Consider the following 20519-nt stretch of genomic DNA (forward strand, 5'->3'; position numbering starts at 1 on the left):
CTTAGAAAATTTCCCACCTCTTCCAAGAAGAAACATAACTCAAAATAGCAGTGAAAATGTTAATGAGCAAAATGCTTCATCCACCAATCAGGACGCAGCTGTCGAAAGTGAGAACTTAGGCTCCGTTTCCGATTTCATAATTTGGCTGAAGAAATTATTCCTGCAAGGAAAAAATCTCTTCGAGCGGTTCTTAAAATCTAAATCAATATTGGAAAAAATCCAAGTCGGCTGGGAAGCCTTTGAACTTTTATCAAGCATCAATTATGAATTTTAACCACATTAACAGTAATTCAAGAACTCACCTCACTGCCCCCAGCAGTTTAAATCTTGCATTTTTTAACGCCAACGGTATTCGCCACAAGAACGTTGAAGTTGCAAACTTCCTTACTCACCATAATATTGATGTGTTTCTAGTGAATGAAACTTGGCTCAGACCTAATGATAAGTTCAAGATCAATGGTTACAATGCATTCAGGACGGACAGAGACCATAACAAGGGCGGCGGTACTATGATATTAATTAAAAGGCATCTGCACGCCAACGAGTTTAATATTCCCAATAGCAGCAGCATTGAAACCACTGCGATCGTTGTGCATTCGCGGACAAATGAGCCGATTGTCATCATCTCGGCTTATAATCCCCCCAGAAACATTCTCACCAACAATGACTTGCAAATTTTTAACAATATCACTCACCCTGTTATTATAGCAGGGGACCTGAATTCTAAACATCATAGCTGGAATTCTCAAAGAAATAACACAAATGGCAACAAACTTTACAACTATGCTCTTACGAATGACCTTAGAATTTTTGGACCAACGGAACCTACCAGGTATCATCATACAGGCAGCTCGGATGTTCTCGACATTGTTATTACAAAAAATATCCAGCAAATCCCTTTCCTAAAGGTGATTAATCAATTAACCTCTGACCATCTCCCTGTTAAATTTACTTACCATGGCTTTGAGAAGACCTTGCCTTTAAAGAAAATTATAAACTGGCAGAAATTTAATAATTCTCTAGAACAATTACCTGCACACCCGGCTCTTGCCGATATTGTAGACATTGAGTACAATATCACTAAGATCAATAGTAAAATTAAGAAAGCCCTTGATGATTCCACCAAATTCAAAGATTATAAGAAAGATAAGCTCCCCGACCACATCATTGAGAAAATAAAAGACAAAAACCGCACAGCAAAAATCTGGCGAAGAACAGGCGATCTCACTGTTAAAAGAAATCTGAACAGAAAAATTAGGAACATCAAGACCCTCCTCCTAGAGTACAGATCAAATTGTTGGGACGATTTCTTAGACTCCATGGATTTCTCTCCGAATACAGTCTGGCGTATTGGAAATTCCTTAAGGAATACTAATAACAGAAATATTGGTCCTCTCCACACCAGTAGTGGAATTGCTTATTCTGAACATGACGTGGCTGAAGCCCTTGCGCAGCATCTAGAAAAGACGTTCACCAATCATGCCTCTAATAATGATGAGACAGATGAAGAAGTCGATAATTTCATTAACCACCTAGCTGACAGAAATTGTAATAATCACTTCAACCCAACTTCTCCAGCAGAAATAAGTAATATAATTAGCAACTTAAAGTCCAGGAAAGCTCCCGGCTACGATAGCATCACCAATACGGTTCTCAAAGCTCTCCCAGGAACCTACATAGTCCTCATTACAAACATAGTCAATGCTTGTATGAGGCTCAATTACTTTCCGCAACAGTGGAAGCACGCGCAGATAATTACGTTTGTCAAGCCGGGGAAAAACCCAAAGAACTTAAACTCCTACCGTCCGATCAGCCTTCTCCCCAGTTTGGGAAAGGTATTTGAGCGTGTGCTCCAAAAGAGATTAACTCGACATCTAGAGGATAAGGAAATTATATGTAAAGAGCAGTTTGGTTTTAGAGCCGGTCATAGTACCGTGCACCAACTACTGAACGTTACAGAATTTATTGCAGACTCCTTCGCAAAAAAGAACACAATCGCCAGCTGCTTTCTAGACCTAGAAAAAGCATTTGACAAGGTGTGGCATGAGGGTCTCCTCTACAAGCTGCACCTTGTTCATCTGCCCATCAGTTTTATTAAGCTCATGAAAAGTTATCTTAAAAACGGGACCTTTCAGGTAAAAATTAATGACTCTCTCTCTTCAAGAAAAAGAATTAAAAGCGGAGTGGCTCAAGGAAGCGTTCTGGGACCGCTTCTGTTTAATATCTACACGAATGATATGCCGGTTCCTTTGAATGCAAAAGTAGTGAAATATGCCGACGACACAGCAATTTTAGCCAAGTCGCTAAAACCTCAGCTCGCTGTACATAAACTTGAAAGCGCAGTAAATATCATAGCACACTATTATGATTCATGGAAATTAAAAGTAAATCCGTCAAAGAGCCAAATTCTCCTTTTCAGACGTCATCGGAAGTTCACTCCTGTAAATGTAAATATAAAAATTAATGATCAAGCCCTAGCAATTGTTTCAAGTACCAAGTATCTAGGAGTGGTCTTCGACTCACAGCTGTTATTCAAAGAACACACGGAGTATGCCTTGCGCAAAGCCACCGCTGCTAAAATGTCTCTTTACCCTTTAATAAGAAGAAATGCTAAATTAAATATCAGTCTCAAGAAGAAGATCTATACCAGCTTAATAAGACCCACCCTACTTTATGCAGTGCCTATCTGGGCCACTGTGTACAAGACTTATAGACACAAACTACAGGTCTTTCAGAACAAAATACTCAGACAAATTGTTGACTCCCCATGGTTCGTACGTAACCTGCAGATACATAAAGAACTAAAAATAAGACCCATAGATGATCAAATTCTCACCACGAGCCACAATTTCTATGCTAAAATAGAACTTTCTCAATACGAACATATCCGTAATCTGATAAATTATGATCCTACTATAGAAATTGCAGCAAAGCGCCCAAGAGGCATCTTCCATAACAGCAAATGGTGAAATGTGTATATATTGTACATAGTACTATTATCTTTATTTTATCTTCATTGTGTCATTTTACCAGTGTCTTTGAAACTTTATAGACTTATGGACATGATCCGTGTACCTGGATCTTCAAAGCACTGATCTTATATTTGTCATTTTCGTAATCTTCTTATTGTTATATCAGAGACTTTGTAATATTGTGGACTTATGGACATGATCCGTGTACCTGGATCTTCAAAGCTCTGATTATTTATTGCTAGTGTAAAATGTTTTTCACCATTTGCCACTTCGCTCAAATACCGCCGTCCCTATATGTACATAGTGTATAGTTACAGTAACTCATGTGCCTCAGTGTTGTATAAGAACTTTAGTGTTTAATTTCTCAGACCAAGACTTCACTGAATTGTGATATCTACTATTTCAAGATGCATTGGGCTGTGGACAGTTCACGGGAGGGTGACTCCCACGTGACTACCACTGTCCAATCCGTGTTTTACAGAAAGGATGAATTTGAATATTTTGTTTAGCTAATCTGTTGCACTTAGTTGTGCCATTTGTCTTCATTTAGATCGTGATATTAGTTTAATTATTCCAATCTAGATAACCTGTTTCAAAACTTGATAATTATTAATATTTCCAATATTTCTCATTGTACGCGTAAGCTGGTGACCACCCGCGTGACAGGCTCCTGCCTGTCACGCGGCTCCCTTACTCACCTACATTTCACAAAATTTGACAAGTTTCGCCTAGTTGGCGCGGCGTAAATCGCCTTAATTAAAAACTTAAGTACCAACGCCTTAGGGCAATTTACCAACAGAGACGGTTAAAGTAGCGGTTGGCTACTAATTGCCGCCTAGCCATTGACTCGATTTCGATTTCAGTTTGTAGTAGTTGCTTAGTTTGTTGTTGTTTAGAAAACTACTGTTGTTGATTGTAGCGAATTCGCGGATTAGCGTTCTTTAGCTGTTTTGAATTACGTTCTATTGACATTTGAGTAGTTAAAAGAAAACTACTGTGAGATATTGTAATACTGCATGATAATTTGAGAAAATTTAAGCATTTTTGTTGTGATAATAATAAATTTTTGTTCATTTTTCATCGGACTTGTGCATTCATTTCATAACGAACCCGTACGCACGCAACAATTTTTGGTGTCAGAAGTGGGATTTGAATGCCAATAACAAGAGCGATGGAAGAACAATTGAAACAGCTCATTAGTGCTTTTGCTGCATTCCAAGAAAAGATGGAAGCTGGCCAAGCATCATTTAAGGAAGAAATGAAATTGGGCCAGGAATCCGTTAAGGAAGAAATGAATTTGGGCCAGGAATCCGTTAAGGACGAAATGAAAGCCGTTCAAGCTGGTCAAGAAGAAATGAAAAGAGAAATTACTTGCATAATAGAAAATAAATTTGAAGCTATGGAAGGCAGAATTGACGCAGTTGAAAATAAAGTTGGACATATTGAAGAAAGAGTTTCTTCGGTGAAAGAAGAAACAGAAGAAAGAGTTTCTTCTGTAAAAGAACAAATTGATGAGAGAGTTTCTGCAGTTGCCAAAGAAATGGATACTTTAAAGAAATTCGTAGCGTCGGCAGGGAGCAGGAGTGATGATTTTAAATTCTTACCAATGCCTGCTCGTCCACCTCTGAAGCTATCCACATATGATGGGAAGACCTCCTGGCAGGTGTATAAGACACAATTTTCTATCGTGGCGGATGCGAATGGATGGGATTCCCAAGCTAAGGCCTGTCATCTCGCCGCTTCTCTAAGAGCCGACGCAGCGGATATCCTTCAGACTCTTCCCGAAAACAAAAGGTTAGATTTCGAAGCTCTGTCCGGCGCCTTGGAGTTGCGCTTTGGGGAGAAGTGTTTAAAAGACTACAGCAGGCTCCAATTAAAATCTCGTCAACAGAAGCCTACCGAAACACTTCAGGAGCTCGCCGCGGATGTTGAAAGGCTGTCCCATCTCGCCTTTTCGGAATGCCCGACAGAAACAAGGGAAATCCTGTCCTTGCAATACTTTATCGACGGCATCCGAGATACTGAAATACAGAAAGCTCTACGAATGGCGGATGTAAAAGATTTAAAAAGTGCTCTAGTGTACGCCATGAAATTTGAGGCAGCCCAGCAAGCCACTCGTCGAGACCGCCACCCAGTCAGAGCTGCTCAAGTCCAGGAGCCAGGGGATCAAGTCACCGCTCGACTTGACGATTTAACTAGACAACTGAACGCCTTGAGACGGAATATTGGTGAGAAGAAACCGACCGTTAAGTGCTGGAACTGCGGTGCTGAAGGACACATACGACGAAACTGCAAAACACCCCAGGGTACTGATGTTAAGACCGCTTCTAACAAGCAGCAGGGAAACTAATTAGTGGCCATCTCGCGGGGCGGAGGTTGCCAGATAATGAAAAGCCCCCGTTTAAAGCGCTTCAGATTTCTGCAGTGAGAGGCGGCAGTAATGGACTTTTCATAATAGGACATATTAATGGAGTTCCGTGCAATATGACTATAGATACAGGAGCCAACGTCACCATCATCCGAAAAGATTTGGCTCAACAACTAGGAAACAAACTTATCTGGACGCCACCCTGCGTTACCCTCCAGACTGTGTCCGGTGAGAAGATCGACATCGACGGAAAAGTAAATGTTAACATCACGTTTGGAAGTGCCGCTCACCATCACACGGCATATGTAGCAGAGATCACTGATTCTTGCATACTCGGATTGGACTTCCTAAGGAAATACAATTTTTCCTTGGATTTTAAAAATAACGAATTGCATTCTACATCTGAGGACATAGCGTTATTTCTCGTTAATGATGAAGAAGTTAAATCTGTCCATAAAATCATAGCACAAGACTATATTACAATACCGGCAAGAACAGAAATTTTACTTCCTGGATCCATAGCCGAAAATAGAAATTTCCGCTACGGCATCATAGAATATCCCAATAACTGTAATATCCCAAAAGGAGTATTAGTAGCCTCAACACTCGTCGACCTATCCAGAACGGTTATCCCGGTGAGAGTCGCCAATGTAACTGAAAAGTCGAGAGTTATTAAGAAAGGTGAAGTGGTTGCAACATGTACTCCAGTAACCAGCGTTGAAAAAAAGAGTAACATCCCAGAATCCGTGTCCTCAGAGAGCATTACATCGGAGTTATTGCAGAATGCACAATTAAACGATAAAGAGAAAAATGCTGCCGATCGCGTCATTAAAGATCTTCAAGTTGTTTTCTCCCGCTCGTCTTCTGACGTGGGTCGAACTAGTTTGACACAACATAGAATAGATACTGGCGATCATCCCCCGATCAAGCAACATCCAAGACGTCTACCGTTTCCTAAACAGGAAGAGGTGCGAACACTGTTAAAAGATATGGAAGAAGGCGATGTCATCGAGTCTTCAGCGAGTCCATGGGCATCTCCCATCGTTCTCGTCAGAAAGAAAGACGGCTCAACAAGATTTTGCGTTGACTATCGCCGGTTGAATGAGGTTACGAAGAAAGACAGTTACCCTCTTCCTAGAATTGATGACATTCTAGACACTCTTTCTGGAAGCAAGTGGTTCTCAACACTTGATTTAAAGAGTGGGTATTGGTAGGTAGAAATCCATCCTGATGACCGAGAAAAGACGGCATTTACTACGGGACAAGGACTTTGGCAGTTCAAAGTGATGCCGTTTGGACTGTGTAATGCGCCGGCAACATTCGAACGTCTTATGGAGACTGTTTTGAAAGGCCTTTCTTACGAAGCCTGTCTGATATACCTGGACGATATCATCATCGTCGGAAAGAGTTTTGAAGAGCATCTAGAAAATCTTAGAAAGGTGCTTCAGAAACTGAAAGAGGCCAATCTGAAGCTGACTCCCGCTAAATGCAAATTGTTTCGAAAGGAAGTGACTTACCTGGGACATGTCATCTCTGCAGAAGGTGTGCGCACGGATCCTGAAAAGGTATCAGCGGTTAAATCCTGGACGCGTCCCGAAAATGTCCATCAGCTGAGAAGCTTCCTAGGGCTTTGCACCTACTATAGGAGATTCGTGAAGAACTTTTCTTCCATCGCAAGACCACTTCACAAGCTGACAGAGAGCAAGCAAAGATTCTTGTGGACAAAGGAATGCGAGGATGCATTTAACAACTTAAAGGAAGCTTTAACATCTGCTCCAATCCTGACGTATCCTCAGCTCGACAGACCATTTATTCTCGACACCGACGCGAGCAATGAAAGTGTCGGTGCTGTTTTGTCCCAAGAAATAGACGACCAAGAACGTGTAGTAGCTTACTGGAGCAAGTGCCTGTCTAAACCGGAGAGGAATTACTGTGTCACAAGGAAAGAGTTGCTCGCCATAGTCAAAGCTGTAGAACATTTCCATCATTATCTATACGGGAGAAAATTCCTCCTCCGCACGGACCATGCCTCATTGGCGTGGCTTTTAAATTTCAAAAATCCTGAGGGTCAAATAGCCAGGTGGATACAGAGACTCCAAGAATATGACATCACTATCCGTCATCGTAAGGGATCATCACACGGAAACGCCGACGCCCTGTCTAGAAGACCTTGCCAAGAAAACTGCCGATATTGTTCCAGGGTGGAAGCGAAATACGAACTGCTGACTCCGGTCGCAAGACAAATTACAACATCAACATCGGCTGCTCGAGACCCGTGGAGTGATGATGAAGTCAGGAAAGACCAGCTGGAAGACCGCGACATTAAACCCATACTTGATTTAATAGAGTCATCAAACAGAAAACCTACATGGCAGGACATTTCTATCTGTAGTCCTACAACAAAACAATACTGGGCACTCTGGGATTCACTTCACATTCGAAACGGCGTCTTATACCGGAAATTCGAGTCGGATGATGGGAAGACGTTCCGATGGCAACTGATACTTCCGAGATCCCGGATTCCTGATGTCCTCAAAGAACTACATAACAGCCCTACAGGAGGTCACTTTGGAATTATGAAGACCTTACAGAGAGTTCGTGAGCGCTTTTACTGGAATAATGCAAAGAATGACGTGCAAAAGTGGTGCCGATCTTGCGATGCCTGTGCAGGTCGGAAAGGACCGAGGAAACGCAGCCGAGGCAGACTGCAACGTTACAACGTAGGTGCGCCTTTTGAACGTATCGCCTTTGACATCCTGGGACCTCTGCCACGAACTGCTGATGGCAACAAATACATACTCGTTGTCATTGATTACTTCACCAAGTGGCCTGAAGCTTATCCTATTCCTGATCAAGAGGCAGTCACAGTAGCTGAGGTAATGATACAGCACTGGATTTCCAGGTTCGGAGTGCCTCTTCAGTTACATTCCGATCAGGGAAGGAATTTTGCCTCGGCAGTAATCAAAGAACTATGCAAACTACTTGGCATTGACAAAACTCAAACGACGCCATTGCATCCCCAGTCGGACGGCATGGTAGAGAGGTTCAATCGAACCATCCTTAATAACCTCTCATTAGTGGTTTCCAGAAACCAACAGGACTGGGACAATAAATTACCACTCTTTTTACTGGCTTACCGCAGTGCTGTCCACGAGACTACCGGCTATTCTCCATCACAGATGCTCTTCGGTCTTGACCTTCGTCTGCCTTGTGATCTATTGTTTGGCCGCCCTCCGGATGCTCCTTCATCGTCTGAGGAATATATTCAAGATCTCCAGGCCCGGTTTGAAGTGATGCACAATTTTGCACGAGAGCGAGTCAACTTGGCGACGGAGAAGATGAAGACCCGATACGACACAAGAGCTACTGAACATCAATTCCACGAAGGAGACAAGGTGTGGTTGTGGAATCCGACTCGACGGAAAGGACTTTTTCCGAAATTACAGTCATCTTGGGATGGGCCGTACACAGTCCTAAACAGGCTGAATGACGTCGTGGTTCGGATTCGTAAGTCTTCGAACTCTAAACCTAAAGTCGTTCATTACGACAGGTTAGCTCATTACTATGGCCATAGTACATAATGTAAATAATTGTAAATAGTATAAGACCATGGTCCATTTTTGTTTTTAAATGTGTATTTGATTTGTATTTGATAGCATTTGATTTGTTTTATGTATTGCATTTATTGTTCATGTTGTTTATTATTGTAATGTAATGCTTATTAATGCATTTATGCCACAGTTGTAAGTTTTGCTTCCTGTCCAGGGATTGTACTGACCGGGACGTGCAGTCCTTGGGAAGGGGGCAGTGTTACGAATTTGGTATTTAAAAAGCTAATGTTAGTTCAATTATAAATTGAATGGTTTTATTTCTCGCGCAGTGCAGCGCGTGACGAATATTAAAAGAAAGCTAAGCCGGAAAATTGAAAATACAAGAGCGCGTGCATTAAATAAATAAATATCTCTTTTTGATTTCGAGAAAGTACTGGAAAATTCTAGCGCGTGATTTTAAAATCTTATAAAAGGAGGAAAACATCTCAGTTTGTAGTAGTTGCTTAGTTTGTTGTTGTTTAGAAAACTACTGTTGTTGATTGTAGCGAATTCGCGGATTAGCGTTCTTTAGCTGTTTTGAATTACGTTCTATTGACATTTGAGTAGTTAAAAGAAAACTACTGTGAGATATTGTAATACTGCATGATAATTTGAGAAAATTTAAGCATTTTTGTTGTGATAATAATAAATTTTTGTTCATTTTTCATCGGACTTGTGCATTCATTTCATAACGAACCCGTACGCACGCAACAATATTATATAATCCACTGTCAATAACAATAGCTACCTTTTCAGTACTTTAAATTTTACTATTTAGAATTTTTATTGTTCAAAATAATATTTCTATACACTTTTAAAAGTATTTTTTCTACAATATAAATCTAAATAACTTATATCTAAAACACTGATTTAAATTTATTCCAATAATTCATCGCTTTAATTAAATTTATGTTCCTTGGAGATGATATATGAAAAACCTTTTGTAATAATAAATTATTAATATCTATACAGGTAAATGGTATTTTTATATATTTTTCTATAGGAATTTAGTTTAATTAAATTAGTTATTTAATAAATAGATACTTATAATTACGTGTATATGAATATAAGTATATTCTGTATGAATATACTTATATAAATCTTAAGATTTATGTAAGATTTATATAAGGCTGTACAGAAGATTTACAAAAGTACATTCATACATATCTGTATGAATATGCTTATATAAATCTTCTGTACAGCCTTAGAACTACGTGTATAAGAGTATAAGTATATTCACAGGGATGGAATCTTTACAGTACGAAGGTTAATTAATCTTTTTTACATCGAGAACTGCATATAGTATAAATACCTATTATGTTATAGATTTTATTTATATAAAATCTGTGGAAGATTATATAGCACTAAAAGTGAGATACGGAATAAAATATTATATGCTATGAGATATTTCTTCAATTCTGTAGTGGGTTGAGAATCGGTATTTGTTGAGACTTCTAAATTTTTTAAAGTTTGTTTGTTTTGTTTTGCAATATAATTTATTGTATTTTGGATATTATTAAGTTTACTGTACTTTATATTCATGTTTCATTTATCTTCTGAGAGATACAGGTAACATTCAAAGTATTGTAAAGAGGTGGTCAACACAGTGTTTGTATATTATTACTTCTTCACTACATTATATTCTAGGATTCATCCTTTCTCCCACGGAAAATTTTTTATGTGTATGGGTGTTATAATAAGCTACAGTGTATTGCTATCGGTGGTAAGCGAGTTTTAAAGGGATAGCAAGTATGCTAAATTTGAACTTCTAATTTGCAAGTCCCTTATTCTTTTTGCTTGCTTGTTAATAGTGTTCTCTCCCTGAAAATTAGAGTTTTATCTAGTTTTATTTAAATTTGGTTTAGTGCATTGTAGCTAACTTAAAACTTAAGCAGATGCTAGAAAGTACCATCCCTTGGCAATATATTTCTCATTAGGTATCACATTGTTAAACAAGCTGATGTGATTAAATGTCATTGTTGAATTTCCCAATTAAGGAACTGAAATACAAATATACGCAGTGAGATACAGTACTATATGTATATATTTATAATCAAATCAATAATATATATACAATCAAAGTCATGATTCGCAACCATCAAATGATATGTATATATATATATATATATATATAGATTCTGTAGTCTAATATAGGCGGCTGAATCGGTAATGAACAGCAAGAATTTTGATGGCTTAGAGATGTTGAAACTCTAATCCACTGTGAATAAGAAATTTGGTAGTCGAGGAAGATTTAATTCAATTTTTTTTTTCAGCAAATATGTTGCAGCCACAAACAAGTTGGCGCATTAGTTATGCCTATTCCAAAAGTTTACATTTTTGATAAATGTGTAGTAAGAAAGAAAGAGCAGACAGACTGTAGTCCACTAGGCCAAAACGTAGAAAGCAAATGCGTTATGTTAAGGGTAAAATCTTAATTCAGACTGAGTTAATTTTGGTTCTCGATGCATTTTTATTTGATAATTAATACTGCTGTAAAATTACTATTGGCTGTTTGAGTTTTAGTTCCATTTACAACATCAAATTATGTAAGAATCATATGACATGGATTAATCTCGAAATGATGCAGTGCAGAGAAATTACTATTTTTAGAATAGAGAAGGAAAATTAATTTTACGCTGCTAATTTAATCTTTCACATGTTATTTATTTTTTTACATATATGTATGTGTGTACATATAGCATTCGATGGTTGTGAATCATGACTTTGATTATTATCTTTCTATTAATTTTATTTTCAAAATTATATAAAGGGAGTTTAAAATTTTGTAAAGAGAATTTATACAAATATTTTGTAATATGTTTATAGATATGCATTAAGAAGTACAGGGCTTATAGGCTTCTAGATATTTAAAAAAATTTATTTATTTGCTTTGAATTTTATTTAAAATAACTCTACATGCTTTTTCCGCTATTTAGTTTCGCCATTTAGTTTCATCAGTGCTAATTATGTACTTCTGCTGGCATATTTTTTTATTTACTAGTTTTTATGGAAATTTAATCTACAGTACAATTTTTGTATATTGTTTTTTATAGAGATTTTGTATATGGATACCCGTTCTATGTACGATTTTATGTAAGGATACTCCGCTACGGTATAATTCTATTAGTTTTGTTTATGGAGTTTTGTCTACTGTTTTGTGCAGCAATTTTTCCAAGAGGTATCTTTATTGGTCTGTGGATTTTTATGTACTGGTTTCTTACAGGGATTTGGCCTATGGGTACTTATATCGGTGTACGTGTTTTTATGTACTGGTTTTTACGAGGCACAGACCAAATAATACATATTTTTTTAATGGAGATTTGGCCTACGGATATGCATAAAGTTCTGATTTCTGGCTATGGGTTCTTACTGGGATTTCGTTTATGGTGCCTACGGTTCTACAGGTATCTACAGATATTTGGCCTACTCGTATCCGTACAGTTGTATGGGTTTCTGTTTATGAGTTTTTACGGGAATGTGGCATATGGGTACCCGTACAGCTGTACAGGTTTCTTTTTATGGGTTTTTACGGGGATTTGGCGTTCGGGTACCCGTACAGCTGTACGGGTTTCTTTCTATGGGTTTTTACGGGTATTTAGCCTACGGGTACCCGTACAGTTGTAAGGCTTTCCGTCAGTAGGCTTTTACGGGGATTTGGCTTACGGGTACCCGTAGGCCTGTTCCCCGTAAAAACATTTTATGGGTTTCTACGGGGCATGTTTAGCAGGGTAGAATCATGCAATTTTGAATGACGTAATCCTACAGCAAAGTTGGGCATCTGATAGCCCAAATTTGAAATTTGCAATTTGTTTTATTATCGATTTCATATTTTGTAAAACTTTAACGAATTTTTTATTTACAAACTGAAGAATTTCAAAGCGAGCAATGGCAATGTTGTACAGAAAAAAACCTTTTTTATCTCCAGCGCGGTGAAACTTTTCAGATTTTTACTTTATTATTATTATTTTAATTTTGAGGGTCTGAGAATGATTCAGTATTTACAAATTTTTATCTATCTTATTTATCTAGTTAATATCTCTCATTTACTACGTCTTTCCTTCTTCTTTTATTTACCTTCCTTTAAATATAATTATTATTCAGTACAAGAAAGCAAGCAACGCTTTTTATTTAGATGTTGTTTATGATACTAAATAACATATAGTATGTTTATTTTAAATTATTGAATATTAAATAATAAATTATTACATATTTTTTATTCTTTTTATGAACGCTTACATTAAAGTCATCTTGAAAGGACTGAAGAAGCGTTGCAACACACATTAAATAAAATGTTTTAACACTTCAAAATAAAAATTAATTTTAGCTGTGAATATGCAGCTTATTAACCAAAAATAACGCAGATATTAAAATGGCTTTCTATAAGAAATTCACATGAGAATTTAATCAAACTGACAAAGAATGTTTAAGAATTTGAATTTCCCTCCCTTTTATAAATAAAGCAGTTAAAATTACATAATGAGAAAAGACTGAAAAATACTTGGTGAAAACGTTATCAGTCATTTAATTAGTAAGCAAGATTATTGAGGGGAGAGAAAGTAATTTTTAAATAGCAAAAGAAGCAGATCAGTTTATATAAAATAACTCAAAACCAGTAAGCAAAAAAAGGGGAAGGAAAGAGCATATAAAAGTACGAAATATTTATTATATCACTTTTGTTAAAATATAAACTTAATTTTATTATTTTCATTGAAAGACCAAAAGAAAAGACTGCTCATAAGAAGCATTTACTCTCACACTTAATAATAATAATAATAATAATAATAAACAGCTCGGTTTGAACACGTTATAGCTTACCGCTTAATACCTTAAAATAATTTTGCATCAAAAATTTCAAAAAAAGTTTTAAGTAATAATTTTTTTAAATATAAAACGTCATAGGTATAAAATGTCATAAATATAAAAATGCAAAACATTCTAAAAATTTTGCAAATTATTTTTATAAGTTACTGGTGAAGTAGCCGATGCCAGTTAAGTTAGATTGAAAGTAATCTCTCTAACAACAGAGTGAACGATACAGCTGTAATCCTTCTCTAATAACGATGTAAAAAATACAATTCATATATTTTTCAGTCTGATGCGATATAGAAACCACATAAAAATGTTCGATAGAAAAATAAACTAATTCTCTCTCATTATATCAGAGGAGTATACTCACATTTATTAGTCCAAAGGGATTTGAATCCCGAAGGACTATTAGTTTCGTTTTGGCATTTTGCGTCGGACTCATAAATGTCGGTTCACTTTTCAAACTGTTGCCACAAAATGTTAGAGTCCTGCATTATATTTGAAGAAATTAAATAATGAAAAATCTGCATAAATGTATGTATATTTCTCGTATTGTGATAAAACAACGGTACATAGAGTCATCGAATTTTGAATAACGTAATCCTCCAACGAATATGAGCATGTGGAAGACCAAATTTGAAATTTGAAATTTGTTTTATGATCGATTTCCTATTTTTTAAAACTTTGACGAATTTTTGATTAACAAACTCAAGGATTTCAAAGCGAGCAATGGCAACGTTGTGCAGAAAAAACATTTTTATCTCCAGCGCGTGAGTCTCTGTATCGGAAATTCTAAAGATATGCTCGTTTTAAAACTATTTTGCGATATTGCTGTTGCACTGGATCTTATGGTTTAAGTGCGAGGAACATGATATTTAATAAAGAAAGGTAACACACAAAATGTTAAAAGACGCCCCTTTGGACGTAATTTAAAATCTGAAACATTTCAGATTTTTTTTTTTTTTCTTTAAAGATTTTTGTCATTCTAATCAAATGGTCGTAAAATCTCAAGTTCCATTTATTATTTCACCCATATTCAGTTTTAGTCGATTAAATGTGACAAAAAATTTATAATAATTGATCAGAAATTAATAAAGCGAACAAACACACAAACAGACTTTCTTCTTTATGTGTATAGATTTTGTAAAACTTACAAATTTTTTATTAACAAACTCTACGATTTGAAAGCACTTTTATCTCCAACGCCACTCAAACTATTGCCAATCGGAAAAAAGAGTGCGAAAATTAGCGCTTTCAGAGTTTTTAATTAATATTTCGTCTGAATAAAGTCGTACAAAGATGGGAATAGTCGGAATGGCTTCCCACGAATTTTTGGAATCAGGATTAATGTATTTGATGTTTAGCAATGCTATTTTTATTTCATCGTAAAACTTAAGAAATTTTATATTAACAAATCCTAGGATTTGAAAGCGAGCAGTGGCAACCACTTTCAAAATAAAGCAGATTTTCATCTCCCGCTTACGAGACTATTGCCACTTGGAAAAATGAAAATGGTTGTTTTTTTCCGAGATTTTAATTATTGTTACTGATTTTAGCTACTTAAAAAAAAAAAAAAAAAACTGTGGACGTCGATTTCTTTCAGGTTTTGTTTTGTTTATTAGATTACGGCAAAGCACTCGAGGGCTATCTGCCTTAAGGGAGGAATGCCTTCGTTGAGGACTTTTTAAGGGAAACTGGCTCGTATACACGTTACACATGGGGAAAACCACGAAAACACCCATGCAGCCAGCTCGTTCGCGGGATTCGAACCTCGCATCAAACTACCAGTGTTCAGCGACGTTACCGCTCGGCCGCTGGTGGGCCTGATTTCTTTCAGGACCCAGAAAAGAATTGTAGAATATTTGGTGAGGATAGCTATAGTAGTGACTGAGTTATTACAGAACAATCAAACATACTTCCCTCTTTATATATATAGATTACATATATATAAAAATATAGATTATATATAATATATAAATATAGATTATATATAATATATAAATATAGATTATATATAATATATAACGTTAGAATATATATATAGATTATATATAATATATAACGTTAGAATATATATATAGATTATATATAATATATAACGTTAGAAAGACCTTCTATTAATTAAAATAAAGCTGAGAAGATTCATGAAAATTACTAGTCATTGGCTGTATTATAAATTAAATGTTTTTTGATGTATATCAGTTAGATGCATTGCTCAAAAAGTGAAATAAAAATTTAAATTATTAAAAAGTACGTTTGCAATTTTTAAATCGCTGAACTTTTTTAACCAATAACAGATTGATAAAATTTCGAAGGTAAATTAAACATTTTATGCTTTGCTGAAAGACAATTTCTTAAGAACCTTTTTAAGCACAAGGTTTCGTAAATTTAACTTTTTTTGTTACCTTAGTTCTGGCAAACTTACAAAAATTTCAATAGTTTTGTGATATACTACTACCTAAACTATTAACCTTCCGATTACACGTGCATTTCTGGGGATATTCTGCGCAACCTCTTAAAAGACATTTAATTTTAAATCTCCAAAAGCCCCGTTTACATGAGGAGCAAACACGAGCATCTCTGACAAGTCACCCTGGCCGACATGTCGCCTAACAGCATTTCATATATACAGGGAGATTTTACTTCTAAGTTGCTGTAAGCTGCTCAGCCAATCAAAGGAGTCAAAGCAGGTAACGTCTTCCCCCCCCCCCCCTTGTTATTTAAAACTCTTATTGTATCCAACAAGAGAGCTCCATCCTGTTATTGAATTTAATTAGAGTTCCATCAGTTTCACAGGAAACATAATAATTTGTAAAGTTTCAATAACTTTATTTCTCAGGGCTTTATTTTTGATAATAGTAATAAATAGTAATTTGTAATAGTAATAGTAATAGTAATTTGAAATAATATTGATAATAGTAATAAATAGGAGACTTAACAGCAGACAGAATGTAACACATTAAAAATGCTAATAAAAATGCAAAAAAAAAGGAAAATTAAATAAAAACTCTCAATTAAAATATAAATAAATAAAATTAACGAAGAGGGAAAGCAAAGTGTTTCTTTGTTTTCAAAAAAATTTGCGAAATGTAGTGCATATATATTACCATTCGTTTACATAAAAGAACAAAAAATCGATACTTCATATATAACATTATTGCTGATAATCAGATTTATAATAAAGCATCATTTTAAGTACATGAAAGAAAAAAAATTATCTTTTACAAAAAACTAATAATAGTATTTATAAATTATTATGTAAATAAGTAACTGGCGTAAAATTTTGTGTATAATAATAAGGTAATGTAAATAATAACATTTTATATATAATAATAAAATAACGTTAAATTATTATATGTGTAAAAATTTTAATAATTTTTACATTAATTGATTTCTGCTTGTTATAAATTTACATAACAATAAAATATTCATTTTCATTGGTGAGGAAACTGAAAATTAGTCATTCGGGTTCGAACTCATAATCTGCTAGTTCATGAAAAATTTGAACTCTGTGGTAAATGTGCCAAATGGTCGAAATCTACGCCAAAAGCTGAAAAATCATTAACAATAGAAAGTCTGAAATATAGTCGGGTAATAAATTGAGCTTTTCTTGTTTGTGAGATTTCTTAGAATGTACGAGTACAGCAATCCCCTTAAACAAGAACAAATATTCTAGCAGATTTACTTGTAGTTAATGCTAACAAATGAGGTTAAAAAAATACCAGGGGTCTAAAGCTTACAATAGCGAATCACTTGTATCAAGATTTAAAAAAAAAAAAAATTATTTATGAAGAAATCAATAGGAAATTATGATCCTAAAGAAATATCGCATCATAAATTAAGCTTGTTAAATTAATAACAAAAACTCCAAACAATTAGCAACATACGTTAGCCGCCATTGCTTTTCGGACACATGACTTCTGTACTCACTTTCATTGGCTGTAGCCAAATATATCTCGAACGACAATCCATCATACAAAACAATGATTACGACCTTGGTGGAGGCTCCGCAGACATGTATCTGACGGACCAGAGATATGTTGCTGTGTAGGTGGATTGGGGCAGGTAAGGCAGACATCCAGAGATGCTTGTTCGAACATATGACACTCGTGCAGACGGTCATTAAGACACCACGGAAAGAAAACTGAGAACTTCAAAACTTTAAAAAAATTATTTTTGGGGTACAATTTTGTTAAACTGAATTTCTTAATAGTGTCTTCAAAGAAGAAGTTCTCAAACCTCTGCATTCTCAACTCTGCATTTTATACCATATAAATAAGAATAAATGTACCATCATGTGTCAATATATGTACTCGAAGGAACGCCATTCTGCATTCAATTTGAACTTCATTCAAATCTTTAGGTAAAAATAATATCTCCAAAAATAATGTAATGTACCATTAGTGGTACATGTACCATAGTTTGAGAAACCCTGCCTTAAATTTTACTTCAATTCGTACTTACTTTTTGCCACAATGCTTTACAATAACCACAGTATAAAAAAAGCTAGAAATACTAGAGCCTTCTTGCTGTTTCATATACAGGATTAATATTTCAGTGACGTTTAGATCTGCTGTATAGAAAAAAGTTAAGTAGATTTACCGTGTGTTCAGTACAATAGAAAGACCTTTTATAAACCATTAAAAATATAAATATCTTTATATTTTTAATGGTATGTGCATATTGCAATTACGGTTTGCCTCGAAGAAAGCTGAGCCTTAATCAACAGGTACTTCAATTTTTATGATTATATATTTTTCTTTAATTAACACATTTAATTCGAATTATGTAATCATAATTTTATTATTAAATATTCAAAATGTAACTAGAATATTTATGTAGCTCTACAATTCTTATCGCTTTAAAAATAATGCAATTTTGTATGTCTACTCTTCCTCAACTGAAAGAAGAATGTTGATAATGATAACTTATTAAGTCAATATTCATTTGTTCAAACTGCTTATGCACCTCTTTATTATGTGCACACAATAGCTTGCGTGTGTCTTTTCCAATGCGCAAGGTATTTATAATGTATTTATATTCGTGTGACATTTAAACGGTATTTGGATCAATGGCAGGATTGGTAATGCTGAGATGCGCAAATGGAGTTTTTTACTCGGAAATGCTGACATCAAAAGTCGCCAAACGTAATAGAATTCGACGTCAGAACTGTCGAATGTTAGTATTCTCAATACAAAACTCTTCTTGTATCCAAAAATGAGTCACGATCATTACTTCTACGCAAACATAAGAAAGAACATGAAAGAAAGAAAAGAAAACGAAAAAGTGTTCTGAAAGTTCTCGATAGGATCTTTCTCCAATCAATGCCGTCACTCAAGCCTTCAAAACAGAAAGACGGCACTGACAAAAATGGTGAAGATTACAATAACTTTGCGTGGGATGTCCAAGGGGATATTATTATCGATTGCCTCCATTTCTTGTTGTAATCGACCCAAAACCGTCTTCTTTCATTATGCCTGGTGTCAACATGACGGATGACTGTATCCTGGACACCTGTCCGATCGATGTCCGGGCATCACCCCGATAATCCAACGCTTGACCTGAGGTCCCAGCTTTGACAGGACGCCCGCGGTGACAGGTCTCGCCCTCTTTGTTGCTTTCATTTAGTTTATCTCCATGTCGCAGTGAGTTGCGAATGGAAATTAAGGCAATAGGTTGTTTGTGTCTCTTTTGGTGAAGGCTAAATCTGCAACAGCCTTGCAGTTACGCAGTGCTTTATGTACGGCAGCATATTGTAGGTTTAAAATAATCTCACCTATTTAAGGCATTTGTGTAATGAAACTGATTTAAACGAAACGCAAGTTGGGGGGGGGGGGGAAGAGTTTGTTTCACGACTTTTTTTTGAAGGAAAATTGCGTTATGCCAGATGCACTATGAACAATATAAAACGTATCTAAATAATACTATGGCGAATAATATAAAAATGTATCATGTTAAGGAAGGAATTTTACGTTCTCTATTTATTTTCACATATTCACTTGCTTTGTGCAATCATGATGTCAATAGTACAAAGTTTCCTCTGTCTGCAAAATATCATGAATCCTTTGTTTGAAACGAACTTGTTTTTCAAGATAATTCTGCTAAAATATAACATTTATTTAATTAAAAACAAACTGAAAATCTGAATCATTATATTCGAGAAAGAATAAATCTTTGTTAATTTTTTAAGCAGTTCCGACGCAAACAAATTATAAATGTTTAATTAAAAATGCCTACTTAAATAGTATTTAACTAAGTGAATTAATTATGATAAAGTTGTTATTTACGCCAAATGCTTCAAGTTAAAACATATAGAATGAGAGAATTAATAAAATATATAATAAGAGACTTCAGGATAGAACAGATGTCTTCATTTGTCTAAAAATATAACACTGGAATTTGCAGTTTCATAAACTTAAAAAATCTTTTATATCTTACATTAGGACATAAAGATTTTTAATTGTATTTTAATAATATGACCTATCCAGATCGGGTATAATTTTGTAAATATTTTACTTCATGCACAGATTTTTCTAACTGTTTGTTGCTAACTATTCATTCTGAATTGTTTGGTAAGAATCCGTAGCCTGCATCACTAGCAGGGCGGTTAAGGCCTTGGAACCCAGCAGTTTCTCAAGAGATTTAAATGGGCTAGCTGTACGGTATTTTGTGGTCATCTGTTAAAACGTAAATACGAATTATTTTCCCTTAAAAAGTTCTTCATGAAGGCATCTCTTCCCTCAGACAGATAGCTCTCGTGGGCTTTGTCTGAATTAATTAATT

The sequence above is a fragment of the Stegodyphus dumicola genome, chromosome 7 (assembly GCF_044657685.1).
Source record: "Stegodyphus dumicola isolate Sdum_Otavi_A_Nest chromosome 7, ASM4465768v1".
In the NCBI taxonomy this organism is placed as follows: domain Eukaryota; kingdom Metazoa; phylum Arthropoda; class Arachnida; order Araneae; family Eresidae; genus Stegodyphus; species Stegodyphus dumicola.